The sequence below is a fragment of the Crinia signifera genome, chromosome 1 (genome assembly GCF_055691185.1).
Source record: "Crinia signifera chromosome 1, ASM5569118v1, whole genome shotgun sequence".
Classification (NCBI taxonomy): domain Eukaryota; kingdom Metazoa; phylum Chordata; class Amphibia; order Anura; family Myobatrachidae; genus Crinia; species Crinia signifera.
This window is the reverse complement of record NC_139217.1, coordinates 153,410,750-153,433,981: the sequence shown is the minus strand read 5'-3', so window position 1 is coordinate 153,433,981 and position 23,232 is coordinate 153,410,750.

Sequence of the window (23,232 nt, the reverse complement as noted above, 5' to 3'; positions counted from 1 at the left end):
ACAGTACCTGTATTAGTTTAAAAAAAAAAAAAGAACGTTTCAAAAATAAAAATATAATGTAACCAACTGAGGATCGAACTACTGATACTGAGATAGTGAAGCCGTGCCTCTACCCGCTAGGCCACTATTGCCTGTGATTTTACTTTTGGCAGATGGTTAGCATGGCTTCTGCACCAATCACATACAGTTCATGACCATACAGTACGCCACTGCGGCTGCGAATAAAAGAAAATAACTCTGTCCGTAAAGTAAGGACAAAATCCGTAGTGTAAAGTATGATACTGTAGGTCCTCAAATAATGTTTTAAGTAGTCATCCAGCAATAGCAAAGGTTAGCATGGCTTCTGTACCAATTACATACATGACCGTACGTAGCTGCTTCTGCGAATAAATACTGTACAAACTGTCCGTAAACTAAGGACAAGATCCGTAGTGAAGTGACGTTAGCAAAGGTTAGCGAATTTTATCCCGAAACACGGTCCTCAAGGCAAGGAGTTTTACCTGAAAAGCTAAATCTATTTTGCGAAAAAAAACGTTCTCTGTAGCGCCGTACAGTGTGTACAGTATGGGTATTAACTACCGTGTACATGGATGCCTGCCATTGTGAATTTTTGTTTGTGGAAAAGTCCGAAAGAATTTGATAAGCACCAACTACTGTAACTACAGTACCTGTATTAGTTTAAAAAAAAAAAAAAGAACGTTTCAAAAATAAAAATATAATGTAACCAACTGAGGATCGAACTACTGATACTGAGATAGTGAAGCCGTGCCTCTACCCGCTAGGCCACTATTGCCTGTGATTTTACTTTTGGCAGATGGTTAGCATGGCTTCTGCACCAATCACATACAGTTCATGACCATACAGTACGTCACTGCGGCTGCGAATAAAAGAAAATAACTCTGTCCGTAAAGTAAGGACAAAATCCGTAGTGTAAAGTATGATACTGTAGGTCCTCAAATAATGTTTTAAGTAGTCATCCTGCAATAGCAAAGGTTAGCATGGCTTCTGTACCAATTACATAAATGACCGTACGTAGCTGCTTCTGCGAATAAATACTGTACAAACTGTCCGTAAAGTAAGGACAAAATCCGTAGTGAAAAGTCGTGGCGGCCACTGTTTTGTAGAAGAGATTTTTACGCATGCGCTGTACTGTTTGGGAAAAGTGACATCTGGTGGTCAATGAGTGTAAGTGCAGGTTACATTTACAAGATTACGTTACGTTATAACGCGATCTATAACGGGACTATAGCGCAAGGAGCAGGCGCGATCCAGGCGCGATTTGCATGGCGCACTCTATGCGCAACGCAGCCACGATGTACTTGGGCAGAACTGTATGCGACTTCTGCCTTTCACACCACCTAATATAGGTCTTCCAGACCCTATAATAGTTAGCTGAAGACACTGACTTCCTAGCTTTCACCATGGTGTTAACCAAAGCCTCCGAGAAACCCTTGTTCTTCAAGATGGCGGTCTCAATAGCCTAGCCGTCAAATCTAGCCGAGCTGAATCCAGGTGTAAGAACGGCCCTTGGCTTAACAGATCTGACCTCAGAGGTAGACGCCACGAGTCCACCGACAATCTCTGAAGCCTCGAGAACCAGGACCTCCTTGGCCAATCTGGAGCTACAAGAATCACCGGAATTCTTTGGGACTGGATTCTTTTCAACACTCTTGCCTGCATTGGAAACGGCGGGAAGGCATAAAGTAGATTCCCCTCCCAGGGGATAGTCATTGCATCCACTGCTTCGGCCAGTGGATCTCTTGTCCTGGCATAGAACCTGGGCACCTGATGATTTAACCTTGATGCCATCAGGTCCACATCCGGAGTTCCCCACTTCACTGTAATCTGATGAAATACCTGTGGGTTCAGGCTCCATTTCCCCTCTCGCAGTTCCTCCCTGCTCAGGAAATCGGCCTCGACATTCTCCACTCTGGGATGAATATCGCTGATGATGCTGGAACATTCTGTTCCGCCCACAAGAAGATCCGGGAAACCTCCCACATGGCCAGCTTGCTGTGTGTGCCTCCCTGATGATTCAGGTACGCCACAGCCGTGGCGTTGTCGGTCTGAAACCTCAAAGGAAGACCCTGCAATCTTTCTCCTGCCAGAGATATCACTTTCCACACAGCCCGCAGTTCCAAGATAGTGAGGCAGACTCCTCCGAGGTCCATAAGCCCTGAAGGCGTAGGTCCAGAACCACTGCCCCCCAGCCCCTGAGACTGGCGTCGGTAGTGACTACCAGCCAGTCCCAGGACAGCAGAGACCGTCCCCACTGAAGGAAATCCACCTCCATCCACCATTGCAGGGAAGACCGTGTTTCTGGAGACAACACTATGTGCTCTGATTTCATGGTCTGAGTATTCCCCGACCAAGATGTCAGGATGTCCCACTGGAACACTCGAAAGTGGAACCTGGCAAACTGTAGCGTCTCGAAAGTCGCCACCATTTTCCCCAGCAGTTTGAGACACCTCCAAACCGATGGACTCTGAGACCCCAGGATCTCCTGAACTAAGGTGGCTATGTCCCTGGCCTTTGTCTCTGGTAGAAATACCCGATCTCTTTTGTAGATGGGTATCCAGGACAACCCCTAGGAACTGGACTCTGTGACGGAACAAGCTGAGACTTTTGTAAGTTTAAAAGCCAACCGTGAGCTTGCAAAAAACTGATGGCTGCTGCAAAGTGACTCTGCAATCTCTCCGCCGACTCTGCTTTGAACAGCACGTCGTCCAAATATGGAATCACAGTGATTTCCCTCAGTCGGAGAGCAGCCGCCATTACTGACATAATTTTGGTGAATACCCTTGGTGCTGGGGCCAGACCAAAGGGCAACGCCTGGAATTGCAAATGCAGGTCTCCTATTGCAAACCTCAATAGAGCCTGATGTTCCGGGTGGATAGGAACATGCAGATATGCATCCTGGACATCCATGGACGCCCAAAATTCTCCCTGGTCCAGGCTTAGCAGCACAGACCGTAGAGATTCCATCTTGAAATGGTCTACTCACAGATGGAGATTCAAAGACTTTAAATTTAAGATTGGTCTGAAGGACCCGTCTGGCTTGGGCACCAAAAACAGAGTGGAATAAAAGCCTTTCTTCCACTCCGCACGAGGGACCGGGATCACCACACTTTTCTCTAAGAGAGATTGAGCCGCTCTCAGAAGAGCAGCACGGAGCCGAGACTCCTTTGGCAGTGGTGTAGGAATGAATCTTCTCGGAGGAAGACCTTTGAAGGGAATCCTGTAACCCTGAGATACAATGTCCAACACCCAAGGTTCCCGGCCCAACAATGCCTAAGCGTCCCTGAACCATCTCAGACGCCCCCCCCACCTTGACTACCGCTGGGATATTTCCCAGGTAGTCATGCTGAGGGCTTGTCCTCACCTTTTGTGTTCGGTTTCTTATGAAAGGAACCGAACTTTGACTTTGGGGCCTTGCCCCTGGAGGACTGAAACTTTCCCCTAAAGGACTGTCCTCAAAAGGACACACCCCCTCTAGGGGAGGGCCGAAAGGACGGCCTAAAAGCAGAAAACCTTGAGGCCTGTTTAGCTGCAGGAGCCGGCAGGAAGGTACTTTTGCCTCCCGTGGCCTGCTCAGTAGCGCACGCAGGGGGGGTTTCTGAGTACCCAGAAACCCCCCCCCCCAGGAGTCTAAGGGCCCTCAGCTGAAAGCTGAGGGTCTCCTCTTTCCAGGGGTACAAGAATTGTAAAAATCGGCCCTTGGGAACCGGAGATATCTGACTTCAAAACAGTGGTCCCCATCCAAACCTGTTAATTGTTATTCCCAGTCAGATATTTCAGGTTCTGTCTGTTTTTTTTGAGGGTATATTCCAAAAGCTGGGACTCTTAACCTGTGAGGAACACTAGTAGCTTGTCTCTACTGTTCCAAGAATCAGAGATATCAGCCTTCCAGCAGCTGGTTACTGCTCCAGCTCCACACACCTAATATGTAGTATTATATACTCGTGGGCAGATTGCTCTGCCTCCTGAAGTATGATCACCTAGTCCCCAATACCATTTGGTAGGTGGGATTCTCTAGTTTTTAATTCCATTAAAATCGAAGAAATCTATTTCTGGGAACTGGAGATATCTGCAGTCAAGCAAGCTGTCCTCCCACCAGAAAATTATGAATAATGAGCCCACTCAACTATACACCCCTCCTCTGCATATTAAACATTCTCTACCACCCTGGAAGTTATGTATCAGGGCCCCTTCATTCAGCCCAATGCCCCTTCTCCCACCATCTGTGCAGTAAAGGGGTAATTAGTGGAAATTACTGATCCAGGCCCTACATGCAGAGCGGTTGATATAATACCCCCTACCACCCGCAGGACATCAAAGCTTCCCCCACCCCTACCACTGGAGGATCGGTAGGGGCCCCAATACATTGCTATGCCCCGGGGTCTTGCACTGCTGTTGACACCCCTGTATGTGTGTGTGTGTGTGTGTGTGTATATATATATATATATATATATACTTTTTTTTTATTATTATTATTATTTATATACATTTGGTCTATCTATAATAATTTAACTGACCCGGCATATACTGGGTCACCTAAGCGTCCATCTCCATGCTTTGCTCCGCCCCTCTGGAAACCCCCTTCTGAAAATCCTGCGTTTGCCACTGCTGCTTAATAATCTCTTCCAGCTCTGAACCAAACAACAGCTTTCCTTTAAAAGCTAATGCCTCTAAGGCCTTTTTTGATTCATTATCCGCCTCCCAGGCTTTAAGCCAAAGCACTCTCCTGGCATTGACGGACACCGTGGATACTCTGGAAGCCATTTTGAGAGCTTCCTCCTCAGCCTCAAGCACATACTCCGCAGCTGCTTTTAGCTTCTCAGCAAGCAGTAACACACCTGGATCAGCATGCAAAATTGTACATAAGTCTTTGGCCCACACAATCATGGCCTTAGAGACCCAGGCTGTTGCTATAAGAGGGCGTAAAGTAAAACCCACCCCTTCAAATATTGCCTTGAGGTTACCTTCAATCTTCTTGTCTACGGGGTCCTTAAAGGCTGCCCCCCCCCTGGACAGGTAGCACCGTGGCTTTACAAAGCCGTGCCACAGAAGCGTCTACCACCGCAACTTTTTCCCAGAGGTCTTCATGAGCCTTAAGGCATGGGGTATAGACTTAAAAATCTTTTAGGCATCTGAAGCCTTTTATCAGGCGTTTTCCAAGCCCCTTCCAATAAATCCTGTAAACCTTCATCCGCAGGGAAGGTAACAGTTTCCTTACGCTGCCACTTAAGTACACCTTTTACAGGAGTTTTATCCTCCACAGACAAATCCAAAGCCTGTTTAACAGCAGTAATCAAATCCTCCACCCATGGGGCAGAGGAATCCTCAGAGTCATCACCCTGATCCCAGGGGATGTCTGTGTACTCTCCCTCCTCTTCAGCAACAAGCAATGGCACTGAATAAGACCTTTTTGGGGTCCCTACAGTATCACCATCAAATTTGTCTAACTAATCATTAAACCTGCTTATCCCCTTAGCAGTATCTTGAATGACCTGTAAGAAACCAGGATCTGCTTGAGTCAAAGGCAAGGAGCCAGAGGACTGCTGAGATGATGACATAGGTCTAGGGGAAGCTACCAACACATCACTCTGCCTGTCCAGCAATTGCACTAAGGCATTTACAGACCTGCCCAGGGCACTGGCCCACGCAGGCTCCGATTGCTCTACCCTCTGGGGTTCACTGCCCATGGGTCTCACACCAGCGCAAGTAATACACAAGCCCCCCTTGGCCATCTGCTCAGGGACAAATTTTAGTGTACAAAAACTACAAGCGCACAATGCATTAAGGGCTCCCTCCCCCAAAGCCACAGACTGTTGCTCAGACATGATGCAAAAAGTAACACAGTCACAGTGCACAAAGTACAGGTGTTTTATACAGAGCCAATGTACCACAGTCACTTATCTGTCTGAAGTGGGGAAAACGATGCCCAGGAAATCCAATCACTGCTAGGATCTGTCAGCCAGCTCAGCTCCGCTGCAAGCATTCTGAATGGCGCCAAAACAGAGAGAGGGAAGAGACCAAGTCCCTGCTGTTGCGGGGTCCGTGGCTTTTGGCGCCAACCACCCCCAGACAGCCGCTCCCACTGCAGGATCTCCAAGTTCCAGTGTCTCCCCCTCTGCTGGGGACCACTTGGAACATGCCTGTAACACACTGCTGTCCTCTCATACAGGAGCTCAGTGTGTAAGCTCCGCAGAAAATGGCCGCCGCCATCACGGAGCGCCTGTCCCCCATGATCCCCACCTAGCGTGAAGCCAGTTTCAGAGCGCTCCGGAGCCCAGGCAGCTTCTTAATAGAAGCTGTAAGCGCTGCACAGGGAGACCAGACAGTGTCTCCCCTGTGCGCAGTGAGCTGACAGGAAGCGCTTCTGCCAGCTCCTGCTGCGCTGTCAGTGTGAGGATTCAATGAGAATCCTCACACTGTGCCTACCTAGCTAGTGTAAAAGTTAATAAAATAAAAAACTCCTAACTAACTCTAATCCTTCGGCTGCTCCAGCAGACCTTTAGAATAGCACCCACTCCAGTGGGCACCTAACACAAACTGAGGAGTCTGGGATGCAGAAGGGGAGGAGCCTACCCTCCAAAAGCTTTAGGATAGGTGCCTTGCTCCTACGGACCCTCCTACATCCCAAAGTTGAGCTGTGTCACCAGGACCATTGAAAGAGAAAAACACTTTCTGAATGGGTGTAGATGGTTATAAAATAACTACCTGGACATATATAACCAGGTATTACAATGAATATTAGCTAAGATTAAACCAACCTTTACATGTTGAAGTGTAGAAAGATATGCTTCCAATGTGTTTGAGGGCTGTAATCAGCGTTAATTAGCAGACCCAGGTGTCTGATCTCATGCGGTATCTCTAGGGGTGGTCAGGAGCAATCTTTGGTGTCCGCCTGTTTTTGGGCCAAAATGCACGGTGCGTTCGCCGATCGAGGAGGTGGTGGCACCGTGCATTTTGTGTGCACACCCCCGTGTACGCCCATGTTTATGCCCAGTTTTCCTCATTATTCCGGCCGCTCCCATAAAAACGCCCACATGCCGCCCACAATGACCGCACTCCTGCGGACAGGTTTTTTCGCACGGAGAGACCCGTCCGTGAGCAGTGTGAGGTCGCCGCACATGCGCATTGCGAAAGATACGCATGCGCAGATGAAAAAAAAAGCCAGATCCGCCCGTATACGGTCCCACCGTACCAAACAGGTACAAGGGTACCTTGTTGTCATTGACTTGCAAGGCTGTGAAATCAGAGTGCTGTCTGCAGTGAGCCCCCCCCCGCGCATGGCTGCGAATGGATGATTTACATACTCATCCATTCGCAGGCAGGGGGAAATCATTCGATGGTCGGCGATACGGTGTCTCTAAGCATGCACAGAAAATGTGAATGCACAGAGGACCAAATGGATATGAATAAGGTCCTATATACCCCCTGTACTCCGCACTACATCAGTACACTATATGCCCCCTATACTCCACACTACATCAGTACACTATATGCCCCCTATACTCCACACTACATCAGTACACTATATGCCCCCTATACTCCACACTACATCAGTACACTATATGCCCCCTATACTCCACACTACATCAGTACACTATATGCCCCCTATACTCCACACTACATCAGTACACTATATGCCCCCTATACTCCACACTACATCAGTACACTATATGCCCCCTGTACTCCGCACTACATCAGTACACTATATGCCCCCTATACTCCACACTACATCAGTACACTACATGCCCCCTATACTCCACACTACATCAGTACACTACATGCCCCCTATGGAGAGGGCAGGCAGTGTGCATGGTGGGGAGGCCTGTAGAGAGTCTATTGAAGGGGAGAGGGGAAAGAGGAAGCTAGTAAAGAATTCAAATGGGTCCTGGGGTGAAACTAATCACAATATTAGAGCCATATCTAAAAATAAACATAAATTAAAATGCTTACTGGCTAATGCAAGAAGCTTAGTGAGTAAAATCGGGGAGCTTGAAACGGTGATCAGTAGGGATGACTACGACATCATTGGTATTACAGAAACATGGTGTAATGAGTCGCATGACTGGGCATTAAACATGGAGGGATATACACTCTACAGGAAAGACAGGGAAAATAGAAGGGGCGGGGGTGTGTGCCTATATGTAAATAATAACTTAACATCATTTATGAAAAAAATGAGCACAGACCTGGAAGACGACAACTCAGAGACAGTGAGGGCAGAGATAACCGACAATAATAAGAAACCAAAAAACAAATTTATAATAGGGGTATGCTATAGACCACCAAATATAAATGAAAGGGAAGAGTCTCTTCTTTTAAACCAAATCAAACAAGCATCAAATCAGGGTCAGGTATTAATTATGGGGGATTTTAATTTACCCGACATTGATTGGGAAAACGAAACAGGTAAATCAGCAAGAAGCAATGGGTTCTTAAGCTTACTTAAAGACCAGTTTATTACACAAACGGTAGAAACTCCAACTCGTGATGAGGCGCTCTTGGACTTAGTATTAACAAATAACACAGACTTAGTTTCAAACACAAAAGTAATTGAACAATTAGGGAATAGTGATCACAATATGGTTTCACTGGAAATCAACTTCAGTAAATTACATCAAAAAGGATCTGCAAAAATACTAAACTTCAGAAAAGCGAACTTTGAATTATTCAGGGAAGCCCTTACAGGAATTGGGTGGGAAACGGTTATGGAGGGAAAAAATGCAGAGGAAATGTGGGATACTCTAAAAAAGGTGCTTGATTCACTAACTATTGAATACATTCCTAAAGTAATTAAAGGTAAATTCAACAAAAAAAAGCCACCATGGTTGGAGAAAGAAGTAAGGTCAGCTATCAACAATAAAACCAGAGCCTTTAAATTCTATAAAAATAACTTGAATGAGGAGGCGTTCGCAAAATACAAAGAATCAAACAAAACTTGTAAAGGGGTAATCAAAGCAGCTAAAATATTATATGAAGAGTGCATAGCCACTGAAAGCAAAACCAACCCAAAGAAGTTTTTTAAATACATAAATAGTAAACGTTTAATTAAGGAAAACATAGGCCCACTAACTGATACTAGTGGAAAAAGTGTTACTGAGGACAAGGGAAAAGCAAAACTGTTAAATGAGTTCTTCTCATCAGTATTTACTAAGGGAGAGCAGACTGTGGAACGAACATTTACCACAAACGGGACAAATAAGCCAGATCTCATTGTGGATTTCACGCCGAAGGAAATAATACTGAGGCTAAGCAAACTCAAAACAAATAAGTCACCAGGGCCAGATGGGATTCATCCGAGGGTATTAATGGAATTAAGGGATGAACTAGCTACCCCCCTACATTATATTTTTAGCAAGTCACTATCGTCAGGTATAGTACCAAAAGATTGGAGAATAGCAGAGGTAGTGCCAATATTCAAAAAAGGAAAAAAGGAAGATCCCGCTAATTACAGACCCGTTAGTTTAACATCAATTGTGGGTAGTAGTAGTAGTAGTAGTAGTAGTACGTTTATTTATAAGGCGCCGCAAAGTGTCCGCAGCGCCGTACATAGCAAACAAAAAAATTACGAGGTAACGTACAGGGTGTGTTGAAAAATACAGTATAAATAGGGGTATAGCTGGTAGAACTAAAATCAGCATCAGTTCAGAAGTAGGTGTCAAAATTGTTGAGGAGACTGAAGATGAAGTAGAGGAAGGGAAGAACAGGACAGGAGCACAGGTGAGGTAAAGAGGTAGGGTGAGTACGTGAGGAAGGAGGGCCCTACTCATAAGAGTTAACATACTAAAAATAGGTGGGTGGACGAACGAAAAACAATAGGATAAGTAGGAACGGAGGGAAACGGAGGCAGGATAGGAGGATCAAAAGAGGTTAGGAGGAGGGATAGGCTAGTCGAAAAAAGTGGGTTTTAAGGGAGCGCTTGAAGGAGGTAAGGGAATCAGAAATCCTGATGGGTGGCGGGAGGTTGTTCCAGTGCAGGGGGGCAGCGCGAGAGAAGTCTTGGACACGGGAGTGGGAGGAGGTGATTAGGTGAGAGGTCAGTCGGCGGTCAGTGATGGAGCGAAGAGGACGGGAGGGAGTGTGGATAGAGATCAGTGAAGAGAGGTAAGGAGCGGTGGAGGAGGAGAGAGCCTTGTAGGTGGTGGTGAGGAGTTTAAAGAGAACTCGGAAAGGAATGGGGAGCCAGTGAAGAGATAGACAGAGGGGGGAGGCGGAGGTAGAACGGCGGGAGAGGAAGATGAGCCTAGCAGCAGCGTTAAGAATGGATTGGAGAGGTGCGAGGCGGGTGAGAGGTAGCCCAGAGAGAAGGATGTTGCAGTAGTCAAGGCGGGAGATGACAAGAGAGTGAATGAGAATTTTGGTCGCGTCAGTGGAGAGAAATGGTCTGATGCGTGAGATGTTGCGTAGGTGAAAGCGGCAAGACTGTGAGAGAGCACGAATGTGGGGGGTGAAAGAGAGGGAGGAGTCAATGATAACACCGAGGCAGCGCGTTTGGTCGGTGGAGGTGATCTCGGTTTCACCAATGCTGATGGAGATAGTGGGAGAAGATGGAATGTTCGGGGGATGGAAGATGGGTAAACTATTTGAAGGATTTTTAAGGGATGGTATCCAGGAATATTTAGATAATCACCGTCTACTCAGTACTAACCAACATGGGTTCGTGAAAAATCGTTCATGCCAAACTAATCTACTAGGGTTCTATGAAGAGGTTAGCAAAAACCTCGATAATGGAAATGCTGTAGATGTGATTTTCCTAGATTTCGCTAAAGCATTTGATACTGTCCCACACAAGAGATTGATTAATAAAATGGAGAACCTAGGATTGGGTGAAAATATCTGCAGATGGGTAGGGAATTGGCTATGTAATAGAGAACAAAGAGTGGTTGTGAATGGTGCCGTATCAGATATGATACCGGTACTAAGTGGAGTGCCCCAGGGCTCGGTTTTGGGGCCCATTTTGTTTAACATTTTTATTAACGATATTGGGATAGGGTTACTCAGCAATGTATCCATCTTTGCGGACGATACAAAACTTAGCAAAGTCATCAAATCACCAGAAGATGTCACCATGCTTCAAAATGATCTTGCAATTCTAGATGAGTGGGCTAAAAAATGGAAGATGAGGTTCAATGTAGATAAATGTAAGGTTATGCACCTTGGGAGACACAACCAGTGTGCAAGTTACAACCTTAGCGGAGAGGAACTGGGTAATTCCATACTTGAAAAGGATCTAGGAGTCCAAATAGACAGCAATCTAGGATGTAGTGCCCATTGTAATGTAGCTACAAAAAAGGCCAACAAAATTCTGGCATGTATTAAGAGGGGAATGGAAACTAGGGACTCAAGGGTAATTATGCCACTATATAAAGCATTGGTGAGACCTCACCTAGAGTATGGAGTACAGTTCTGGGCCCCACACTATAAAAAGGACATCATAGAATTAGAAAAAGTCCAAAGGCGAGCAACAAAGCTTATTAGGGGAATGGAGAATTTAAGCTACGGGGAGAGATTAAGCAATTTGGGACTATTTACATTAGAAAAGAGACGTTTAAGGGGTAACATGCTCAACATGTACAAGTATATCAAGGGCCAATATAAGGAACTGTCACACACCCTATTTTCTACTAGAAAGGAATCTAGGACGCGAGGGCATGAGTATAGATTAGAAGAAAAAAGATTTCATTCAGCTAGTAGAAAGAATTTCTTTACGGTCAGAACAGTCAAACTCTGGAACTCTCTTCCCAGAGAGGTGGTAATGGCTGGCTCATTAAATGCGTTCAAGGCAAAGTTGGACAAACATTTACTGGAGAAAAACATCCATGGGTACAAATAAGAAATATAATTTGTCTGTAAAATACCAGAACCTACCAAATCAGCAATGGATATCTATACCAGGTTGAACTAGATGGACGCAAGTCTTTTTTCAGCCTTACCTACTATGTAACTATGTAACTATACTCCACACTACATCAGTACACTATATGCCCCCTATACTCCACACTACATCAGTACACTATATGCCCCCTATACTCCACACTACATCAGTACACTATATGCCCCCTGTACTCCGCACTACATCAGTACACTATATGCCCCCTACACTCCACAAGGGTCAAATGCAGGATTTTCATGGGGGTATTTCCATATATTGACATTAAAATAAATGATTAGGAACTAAATATATTCATATCAATTAGTAAAATATTTAATGTGTGTGTGCACAAACAGCTGCAGGTGCCCGCTGCGTCTCAGTCAGGTACTAGTACAACAGATTGTATTCAAACAAGCAGCATAGCCTAGTGCTTTTGGGGACGTAGCCCCATTCTCATGGCAACTGCAGATATCAGACCAACAGAGAATCAGAGACACTTACCCCCATAAGTACCCCTCAGTGTCTGCTATCCCGTTTTCTCACCAGACACCCACCCCTGAAAGTCCAACAGCCACACTTCAGGGTTCACGGGCCACGTAGCCAGGATCTGCGTTCCACCCATCACTCTTGTGTATTCCACAGCATTGATGGGCACCAGGAGTATTACATGGGGATAAGCCAGAACCCTGCAGAAAAAGGAACAAATGACACCCGTGAATAACATACATATTACAACACTATTGTGGCCTCTATACAGAAACATGTTATATAGTAAGACATTGTACGTATCAATTTTATTTAAAATATCAAGTAATCGTGGCTGACAACTGCCAAGGACTGGCCAACAACCAGACTTAGGGGGGTATTCAATCTAGGATCACGGCTGTCGATCCCTGCCGACAGCCGTGATCCTGGCCCGTTTGCGGTCAGCCCGACAGCTGAACAATGTCCCGCCTGCCGATCGGCGCAAAGCGGGCATGGCCGCGAAAACGCCCGTGGATTGTCGATCTGTGGCCGTGATCGCAACAATCCGCAATCCCGTATGCAGCGGATCAGACCCCAGAGATCTTATATGAAGCGCATAAGATAAATCTCATCAGCGCCACATCGTGGGGGCTTTTAGCATCCGATTTCGCTTGAACTCCCCCAGCAGCACCCGCCATTAAGTGCCAAGTTAGATGGAGCCCTCCCGGGGAGCTGCCGGGGGAGTTCAAGGTAAATCAGGTCCGACAGGGTCAACACAAGCATCAGGACGACAATGGGAAGGTCAACAGTTCAAGACAAGCATTAGGACGACAATGGGAAGGTCAACAGGTCGACACAAGCATTAGGATGACAATGGGAAGGTCAACAAGTCGACACAAGCATTAGGATGACAATGGGAAGGTCAAAAGGTCAACACAAGCATTAGGACAACAATGGGAAGGTCAACAGGTCAACACAAGCATTAGGACAACAATGGGAAGGTCAAAAGGTCAACACAAGCATTAGGACGACAATGGGAAGGTCAACAGGTCAACATGAGTTTTTCACCTTTTTTGTACAAACCAGGCGGTATACCATACCCTACTATACACCAGGACATGGAGGGAGAATACTATAGTGTGCCAATTGCAGCAAATCACCACGCCCGAAGCATGGCGAGCATAGCAAGGGGACGCGGTACACTGATACAGTGTTCATGCTGACTATATTACAGTGTAAAAATAAAGCAGCCAGTAGTTACCCTGCACAGAAACAATATAACACCCAAATCTAACTCTGCACATGTTACATCTGCCCCACCTGCAGTGCACATGGTTTTGTCCATTAGAGAGAGAATTTGCTTTTGCAAGTGAACCAGAATCAGGCCCTTGATGGAATGTCTGACTCAGGCCCCTATGGGGTAAATATACTAGACCTTCTAAAAATAAAAAGAGGTGATGTTGCCCATAGCAACCAATCAGATTCAGTCGCTCTTTTCTCTATTGCATCCTAGAAAGTTATAGACAGGCTGTGGTTGGTCAGCAGATGTCAGCTGCCCCATAGCTTCATGTACAGGGACCGGCAGACCTAAGACACCAGAGAGGTGAAATTGCCGGGAGGAAGGGGGGGGGGGGGGGGGAGGCAATCGTGCGGGCACCGGCATCTAGAGGACAGGCTGGTACTTGTTACACAATACCTTCACCTGGATGCTGCAAGTAAAGTTGCCCACGCCCTACAAAGATCTGTGATCTTAAGATTTCCCTTGAACTCCCCGTCGGTCCTGAACAAAATATTTAGGGCGGGATGTTACATATACCCACGTACACAAACCCTTCAGTGGCATCTGTGGATGAGCCCCTAACTTGGCTTGGCCAATCCTATATCCATGGCTCCATCGTGTCTTCCTTTGGGATGGTACAAGCATCCCAGCGCTTGGTATGTTGGCAGTCAGAGGACCGACAGTGGCATCCTGATGTGCAGAGTCCTGACAACTGGGTGGTACATATTCTAACCCCCACAACCTGCCCTACCTGCAGCCAGGGCCGGCGCCACCACTAGGCAGCTTAAGGCATTTGCCTAGGGAGCCGGCCACTGGAGGGCGGTAATGAGCTGCAGGAGGAGCAGCAGCAGGAAATGTCCCGCCGACGCCGAGGAGAGCAGGAGGAAAGCACCTGGGAGCAGGTGAGTGAGCCACACCGCCACCCCTGGAGCCCACTTATAGATAGGGGCCGCAGCCACATCTCTCGAGCCCATTCGGGGCTGCATCTCTAACTCCCCCCGTGGAGTGAGATGCTGCGGTTGCATCATCCCCCCAACGGAGCATAGCGGCGGCAGCCGCATCAGCCCCCCTGGAGCAGGTGAGCGCCGGCCCTGCCTGCAGCCTAAACCCCTGCCTCCCCATCAAAGCCAAACCGTTACCCCCTTTAGTGCCTAACACATCCCTCCCCTCTGTAGTCTTAAGGCCCATACACACTTGACGATTTTCACCTAAAAATCGGTCAAAACAGGCGTTTTGACCGATTTTCAGCTGAAAATCGATTAGTGTGTATGGGACAGCGACCCCCGACTAGCGATGATGCGCGCTCCCGCATCACCGCTAGGAAGGTCTTTCATCTGCTGGTTTTACCAGCAGATCCAGCGATGATGGATGGTTTTCCATCCATCATCGCTGTGTGTGTACGCTGCAGGGCTGAAAGTGATTAACCACTTTCAGCCCGGCGGTACGCCCCGCCACCCTCCCCCCGCCCCCTCGCCTGTCATACTCACCCTCCTGGACTTGTCCTCGCTGCCCCGCTCACTCGTCCGGCTGGCTGCTGCGGCGGCTGGCTGGTGAATAGCTCTGCTCCCCCGCCTGTCTCACCCTGCCTGCTGCCGCGCTGGTCCGCCCCGCTCCACTGTTCACCCGTGCTATGTCCACACGGGTCCGTCTATGCTCTGCCGCCCGGTCCCGGCCGCCCACAGGTGCATGCAGCTGATGCACCCCCCATCCCCCTGCATCCTGCTCCACACGGAGCAGCACTGGCCACCAATGTTTTCTCTTTTAAGCCAATAATATATACATTGCTGTCATGTGCCAGCAATGTATATGTTAGGCACCACTGGGCACCAATAACATTTATAAGCCAGTAATATATAGATTGCTGGCACATGCCAGCAATCTATATATTACTGGCACCACTGGGCACCAATGACAATTGTAAGCCAGTAATATATAGATTGTTGGCACATGCCAGCAATCTATATTACTGGCACCACTGGGCACCAATGACAATCGTAAGCCAGTAATATAGATTGCTGGCACATGCCAGCAATGTATATATTACTGGCATTAATGCCCACTATGAGTTAAATTGAGCCAGAACTAGGCAGAACTGCGTTCCGTCAGTCCATTTTGGAGGCGGAACGTCCGCTCACTTTGCCCCACTGTCTGTCCCTGCCTACATCGTTAAAGGAGACAGCCGGCAGAGTGGTGGTAAACCCGGCTATCTCAGAGCAGGTCCAACCACCCGCTGTGGGGCTATTTGGAATGAAACGCCTTCTTGCAACTCGCGAGCCACCGTCACCTGATTGGCTGCGAGTCGCGGACAGATGAACCTGCTCTGAGACAGTCGGATTTCCCCACCGCTCTGCCCGGCGGTCTCCTTTACTGATGCAGGCAGGCATACCTCCCAACTGTCACGATTCCGTCGGGACAGTCCCGATTTTCGGGTCCTGTCCCGACGTCCCACCCGCGGCAGGCATTGTCCCGCTGCGGGGGGTGGCAGTTGGGAGACCCCCCAATCTAGTAGAATAGACGCTGTGCGCATGCGCACAGCGTCTATTCTCGTATGAAAATGAGGTCGCGGCTAATTAGCATAAGCCGTGCCCTCATTTGCATACGCCCCGCCCCCTTTTCGGGCGCTCGCGCGGAGTGTCCCTATTTCCTCCGGACGAAAGTTGGGAGGTATGGGCAGGGACAGACAGCAGGGCAAGGTAAGCGTAAGGATGCAGTGCACATAGCATGTTACCCCTGGCACCGTGCATGTTACCCCTGGCACCGTGCATGTTACCCCTGGCACCGTGCATGAAAACCCTAGCAATGAGCATGTAGGTAAACGACACTTATGTGGCATTATATGTAATGGGCATTATGGTGTGTGGCATATGCGTAATGGGCATTACGGTGTGTGTCATAATGTGTAATGGGCATTACGGTATGTGGTATATAGTCCCCTGTCCCACAAAGCCATGCCTTACATTTTTTGCAGGCCAGCAATGTATATTTTACCGCCGCCACTGCACCCCCAATGTATATTTTGAATGGATTTCTCCCTACGTGCACAGCTGCAAATAAAATTTTGCCATGCACATGGGTGGCATTTTGCCCGGTCAGGGTGGAGCAGGTGTAGTTTACCTGAACGCTGGGCTCCAAATATATGCAGCCCAGCAATCAGTTCTAAATCATGCACCAATAACAGGAATGCACTGAATAAAATGGCCGCTGCTCCCATCCTTGTAATTCAAACCCCGCCCATTATGTAAATCACCTTTTATATGAAAGATGTTCAGCAAAGACTTTCGCCTCCTGAAAATCTCTTGCTCTTTGGGGAAACTAGCTCAGTGTGTACGCACTATTTTGGTAAAAGATATATCTTTCAGAGATTTTGGCAAAGTCTTTTGAAATGAAAATCTTCTAGTGTGTATGGGCCTTTACATCTCCTATACTGCTACACCTACACTTCTGTAAGGAGTACTGTTACATTGTAGTTACTTAATGACACTGTAATAATAAAGGCATACGTGCACCCTTCTATGACGGCTAATGTGTTGTGGGTGTATGTGTGGGCCACATGAATCATGCCAACAGCTCTCTCTGCTACCTGTACACAGTCAGTAAGAACCAATTACAGGAGCCTCCCAGATATTCCTGGATTAAAGGAAGCTAGATATTACCCAACAGAACCCCTCTGGTTCAGAGGCGGATTTTCAACAAGGCAATGTAGGCACCTGCCTAGGGCCCAGCAGGTCCCAGGGGGGTCCCATAAAAATATCCTGGCCATCCAAACCATTCATAGAGGAGTATTGTGGGACTACCGCATGATGTCATGACATCACATGGACCTGCTCACACTCCCACTCCCTTTGATAGGATAAAAAAAGTATGCAAAGTATAACAGGCAGTCAGATTACTGTAGGAAGGGGGATGTGCTCCCTATGGTGCACTAGCAGGCGCTACCAGGGGTGCCTTGTTAATAGCTGCCACTTAATAATGGAGTTGTCAGTCCTATGTAGGAAACCACCCCCCCCCCTTCCCCCATCCCTGTATGGACCAGACTTTACACTTCAATCTTCTTTAAGCGAACTGGGACTCTCTCCAGCTGCTGGTTTCATCTATACATTTGGTTGTCTCCAAACATTGGGAGCACAAGCAATACAACTAGCCATCAGCAATACCACTTGGATTACAAATCTACCCACTGGCCATACAGCCGTACACCTTTGAGGACATTTTCTGCAATGCGATCCCAAGAGATGGAAATCCTCTAGTGGCTTTGGGTAATTATCAGCCCCATTTGGGTGTCTCTGACATTACTATAATCCAGCACCAAGCAGGGCCGGTGTAAGGCTTCTCAGCACCCTAGGCAAAACTTCAACCTATTGCCGCCCCCCCCCCCCATACTGCCACCAATAACCATATTCCAACATGGCAGGGAGCCTCCCAAAATTGAGTGGTCCTCCCAGCCCCTCAGGTAGGTGGGAAAGACCCCTGCTTTCTCTGGAGGCCCCCAGAACCCTCCCCTTTGCCACCCACAACAGAGTACAGGAAGAGAGGGCAGCAAAATAGGGAAGTATGCCTCAAGAGGAAGTATGGAGGTGAGGTCGTAGAGGTCCCACAGCATTAAGTACAACAAGGATCCTCACAGACATCCTTGATTTTTTGATAGGCAGACTTGGTGGCGCCCCCCTAGATTCCGGCGCCCTAGGCAGCTGCCTAAAGCTGCCTAGTGGTAGAGCCGGCCCTGGCACCAAGCCACGCTTAACTACAGCTGAGACAGGACATTCACCCTCACCCGTTTCCCTTACCAAGTCTGATCCAGATCCATCCGTTATTTTGCCATATGCACCTTTCTTACTTTAGGATGTTCAGTGCTTTTTGTCAATATTTTTTAGTTTTATTTCTATGTGATTGTATGTATTTACATAGAGAGTATCGTAGTGCCCACCTTATTACATAGAGTTGTGCAGTTCCCGCCTTATTACACAGAGAGTGTCACAGTGCCCATCTTATTACACAGAGAGTGGTACAGTGCCCACCTTGTTACACAGAGACTGTCAAAGTGCCTACCTTATTACACAGAGAGTGTCACAGTGCCCTCCTTATTACGTAGAGAGTGGTGCAGTGCCCGCCTTATTACACAGAGAGTGTCGCAAAACCCACATTATTACACAGTGTCGCAGTGCCCACCTTATTACACAGTGTTGCAGTGCCCACCTTATTACACAGAGAGTGTCATAGTGCCCACCTTATTACACAGAGTGTGTCGCAGAGCCCACATTATTACACAGAGAGTGTTGCAGTGCCCACCTTATTACACAGAGAGTGTCGCAGTGCCCACCTTATTACACAGTGTTGCAATGCCCACCTTATTACAGAGTGTTGCAGTGCCCACCTTATTACACAGAGAGTGGTGCAGTGCCCATCTTATGACAGTGTCACAGTGCCCACCTTATTACACAATGTTACAGAGAGTGTTGCAGTGCCCAGCTTATTACAAAGTGTCGCAGTGCCCACCTTATTACACAGTATTGCAGTGCCCGCCTTATTACACAGTGTTACAGAGAGTGTTACAAAGTGTCTCAGTGCCAAAGCGATGCAGAATATGTATGCGCTATATAAGAAACTGTTTATGAATAAATAATTACAAAGAGTATTGCAGTGCCCACCTTATTACACAGTGTTGAAGTGTCCGTCTTATTACATAGAGTGCTGCAGTGCCCACCTTATGACAGTGTCACAGTGCCCACCTTATTATACGATGTTACAGAGTGTCGCAGTGCTCACCCTATTACACAGTATCGCAGTGCCCACCTTATTACACAGTATTGCAGTGCCCGCCTTATTACACAGTGTTACAGAGAGTTGCAGTGCCCACCTTATAACAAAGTGTCTCCGTGCCAAAGTGATGCAGAATATGTATGTTCTATATAAGAAACTGCTTATGAATAATTACAAAGAGTGTTGCAGTGCCCACATTATTACATAGAGTGTCGCAGAGCCCACATTATAACAGATTGTCGTAGTGCCCTCCTTATTACAGAGTGTTGCAGTGCCCTCCTTATTACATAGAGTGGTACAGTGCCCGCCTTGTTACACAGAGACTGTCGCAGTGCCAACCTTTTTACATAGAGAGTGCCGCAGTGCCAACATTATTATATAGAGAGTGTTGCAGTGCCCACATTATAACAGATTGTCGTAGTGCCCTCCTTATTACACAGAGTGTTGCAGTGCCCTCCTTATTACATAGAGAGTGGTGCAGTGCCCGCCTTGTTGCTTGTTGTTGTTTCTCAGTGCCAAAGCTATGCAAAATATCTATGCGCTATATAAGAAACTGTTTATGAATAAATAATTACATAGTGTTGCAGTGCCCACCTTATTACATAGAGAGTGTCGCAGAGCCCACATTATTACATAGAGAGTGTCGCAGAGCCTACATTATAACAGATTGTCACAGTGCCCTCCTTATTACACAGTGTCGCAGTGCCCTCCTTATTACATAGAGAGTGGTGCAGTGCCCGCCTTGTTACACAGAGAGCGCCGCAGAACCCACATTATTACACATATTGTTGCAGTGCCCACCTTATTACACAGTGTCGTAGTGCCCACCTTATTACACAGAGAGTGTCGTAGTGCCCACCTTATTACACAGAAAGTGTTGTAGTGCCCACCTTATTACACAGGGTGTCGCAGTGCCCACCTTATTACATAGAGTCGCAGTGCCCACCTTATTACAGAGAGTGTTGCAGAGCCCACATTATCACAGATTGTCACAGTGCCCTCCTTATTACACACAGAATGGTGCAGTGCCCACCTTATTACACAAAGAATGTCGCAGTGCCCACCTTATTACACAAAGTGTTACAGTGCCCACCTTATTACACAGAGAGTGTTAAAGTGCCCATCTTATTATACAGAGTTGCAGTGCCCACCTTATTACACGATGTTACAGAGAGTGTCACAGTGCCCACCTTCTTACAGTGTCGCAGTGCCCACCTTATTACACAGTATTGCAGTGCCCGCCTTATTACACAGTGTTAGAGAGTGTTGCAGTGCACACCTTATTACAAAGTGTCTCAGTGCCAAAGCGATGCAGAATATGTATGCGCTATATAAGAAACTGTTTATGAATAAATAATTGCAAAGAGTGTTGCAGTTCATGCCTTTTTACATAGAGAGTGTCGCAGTGCCCACATTATTACATAGAGAGTGTCGCAGAGCCAACATTATAACAGATTGTCTTAGTGCTCTCCTTATTACACAGAGAGTGGTGCAGTGCCCGCCTTGTTACACAGAGACTGTTGCAGTGCCAACCTTATTACACAGAGAATGTCGCAGTGCCTGCCTTATTACACACAGAGTGTTGCAGAACCCACATTATTACACATAGTGTCGCAGTGCCCACCTTATTACACAGTGTTGCAGTTCACACCTTATTACAGTGTTGCAGTGCCCACCTAATTACACAGAGATTGTAGCAGTGCCCGCTTTATTATGCAGTGTCGCAGTGCCCTTCTTTTTTCACAGAGTGTCGCAGAGCCCACATTATTATACAGAGTGTCAAAGTGCCCACCTTATTACAGAGTATCGCAGTGCCCACCTTATTCCATAGAGAGTGTCGGAGTGCCCACCTTATTACACAGAGAGTGTCGTAGTGCCCACCTTATTACAGAGTGTCGCAGTGCCCACCTTATTACACAGAGTGTCGCAGTGCCCACCTTATTACACAGAGAGTGTCGCAGAGCCCACATTATCACAGATTGTCGCAGTGCCCTCCTTATTACACAGACAGTGGTGCAGTGCCCACTTTATTACACAGAGAATGTCGCAGTGCCCACCTTATTACACAGAGTGTTGCAATGCCCACCTTATTACATAGTGTTGCAGTGCCCACCTTATTACACAGTGTTGAAGTGCCCATCTTATTACATAGAGTGCTGCAGTGCCCACCTTATGACAGTGTCACAGTGCCCACCTTATTATACGATGTTACAGAGTGTCGCAGTGCTCACCCTATTACACAGTGTCGCAGTGCCCACCTTATTACACAGTATTGCAGTGCCCGCCTTATTACACAGTGTTACAGAGAGTTGCAGTGCCCACCTTATAACAAAGTGTCTCCGTGCCAAAGTGATGCAGAATATGTATGTTCTATATAAGAAACTGTTTATGAATAATTACAAAGAGTGTTGCAGTGCCCACATTATTACATAGAGTGTCGCAGAGCCCACATTATAACAGATTGTCGTAGTGCCCTCCTTATTACACAGAGTGTTGCAGTGCCCTCCTTATTACATAGAGTGGTACAGTGCCCGCCTTGTTACACAGAGACTGTCGCAGTGCCAACCTTTTTACATAGAGAGTGCCGCAGTGCCAACATTATTATATAGAGAGTGTCGCAGTGCCCACATTATAACAGATTGTCGTAGTGCCCTCCTTATTACACAGTGTTGCAGTGCCCTCCTTATTACATAGAGAGTGGTGCAGTGCCCGCCTTGTTGCACAGAGACTGTCGCAGTGCCAACCTTATTACACAGAGAATGTCGCAGTGCATGCCTTACTACACACAGAGTGTTGCAGTACCCGCCTTATTACACAAAGTGTCGCAGTGCCCGCATTGTCTCACGGCATAACGTCAACACACTAGATCTTGCTGTCTTCTCAAACGCGCTGTGTCTTCTTCTCGCCCCAATCGCCGTCATGTCCTGCCCAAACCTCGCCGCCTCCCTCTATAATGACACGCTATCTTCGGCATTGAACTCTGCCTGCCCTCCCTCCTCTATCCTCCTTCGATGCTCCAACCCCCAACTGTGGCACTCGCTTTCACCCGATTCCTTAAATAGTGCTCTCGCACTGCTGAGCGCTTCTGGAAGAAATCACGCTCCCTCGCGGATTATCTCCATTTCAAATTCATTCTTTCCTCCTTCAGCTTTGCCCTTGCTCTGTCCATGGAATCCTACTTTAAGACCCTCATCCTTTCCCAATCATCCAACCCCCGCAGGCTCTTCGCCACCTTCAACTCCTTGCTCTCCCCCCCCCTCCTCCAGCTCTTCCATCCTCCATCGTAGCCGCTGATTTTGCTACCTACTTTTCAAAATCTCCTCTCTTAGGAGTGCCATCGCTGCTGCCATGACCTCACCCTCTCCCTCCTCCCCTCCTACATCCCCACTCCCCTCCTTCCCACCCCTGTCCTCATTTTACCCCACCACTGCTGCTGAAGTCCACTCTATCCTTCAATCCGCTTCTCCCTCCACCTGCTCGCTCGATCCTATCCCCTCCAATATTATCCGTCGTCTCAGTCCCTCAGTCTGCTCTCACCTGGCTCACCTCTTTAATCTTTCCCTTTCCTCTGGGACCTTCCCTTCCTCCTTCAAACACGCTCTTGTCTCCCCAATTCTCAAAAAAAAAATCTGGACCCCAACTCTCCATCCAACTACAGGCCCATCTCCCTCCTACCTTTTGCCTCCAAGCTCCTAGAATGTCTGACCTATAATGGTCTCCTAAGCCACCTTACTGCTAACTCCATTCTAGACCCCCTCCATTCTGGGATCCGCCCTTTAAATTCCACTGAAACTGCCCTGACCAAAGTCACTAACGATCTACTATCGGCTAAATCCAAAGGCCT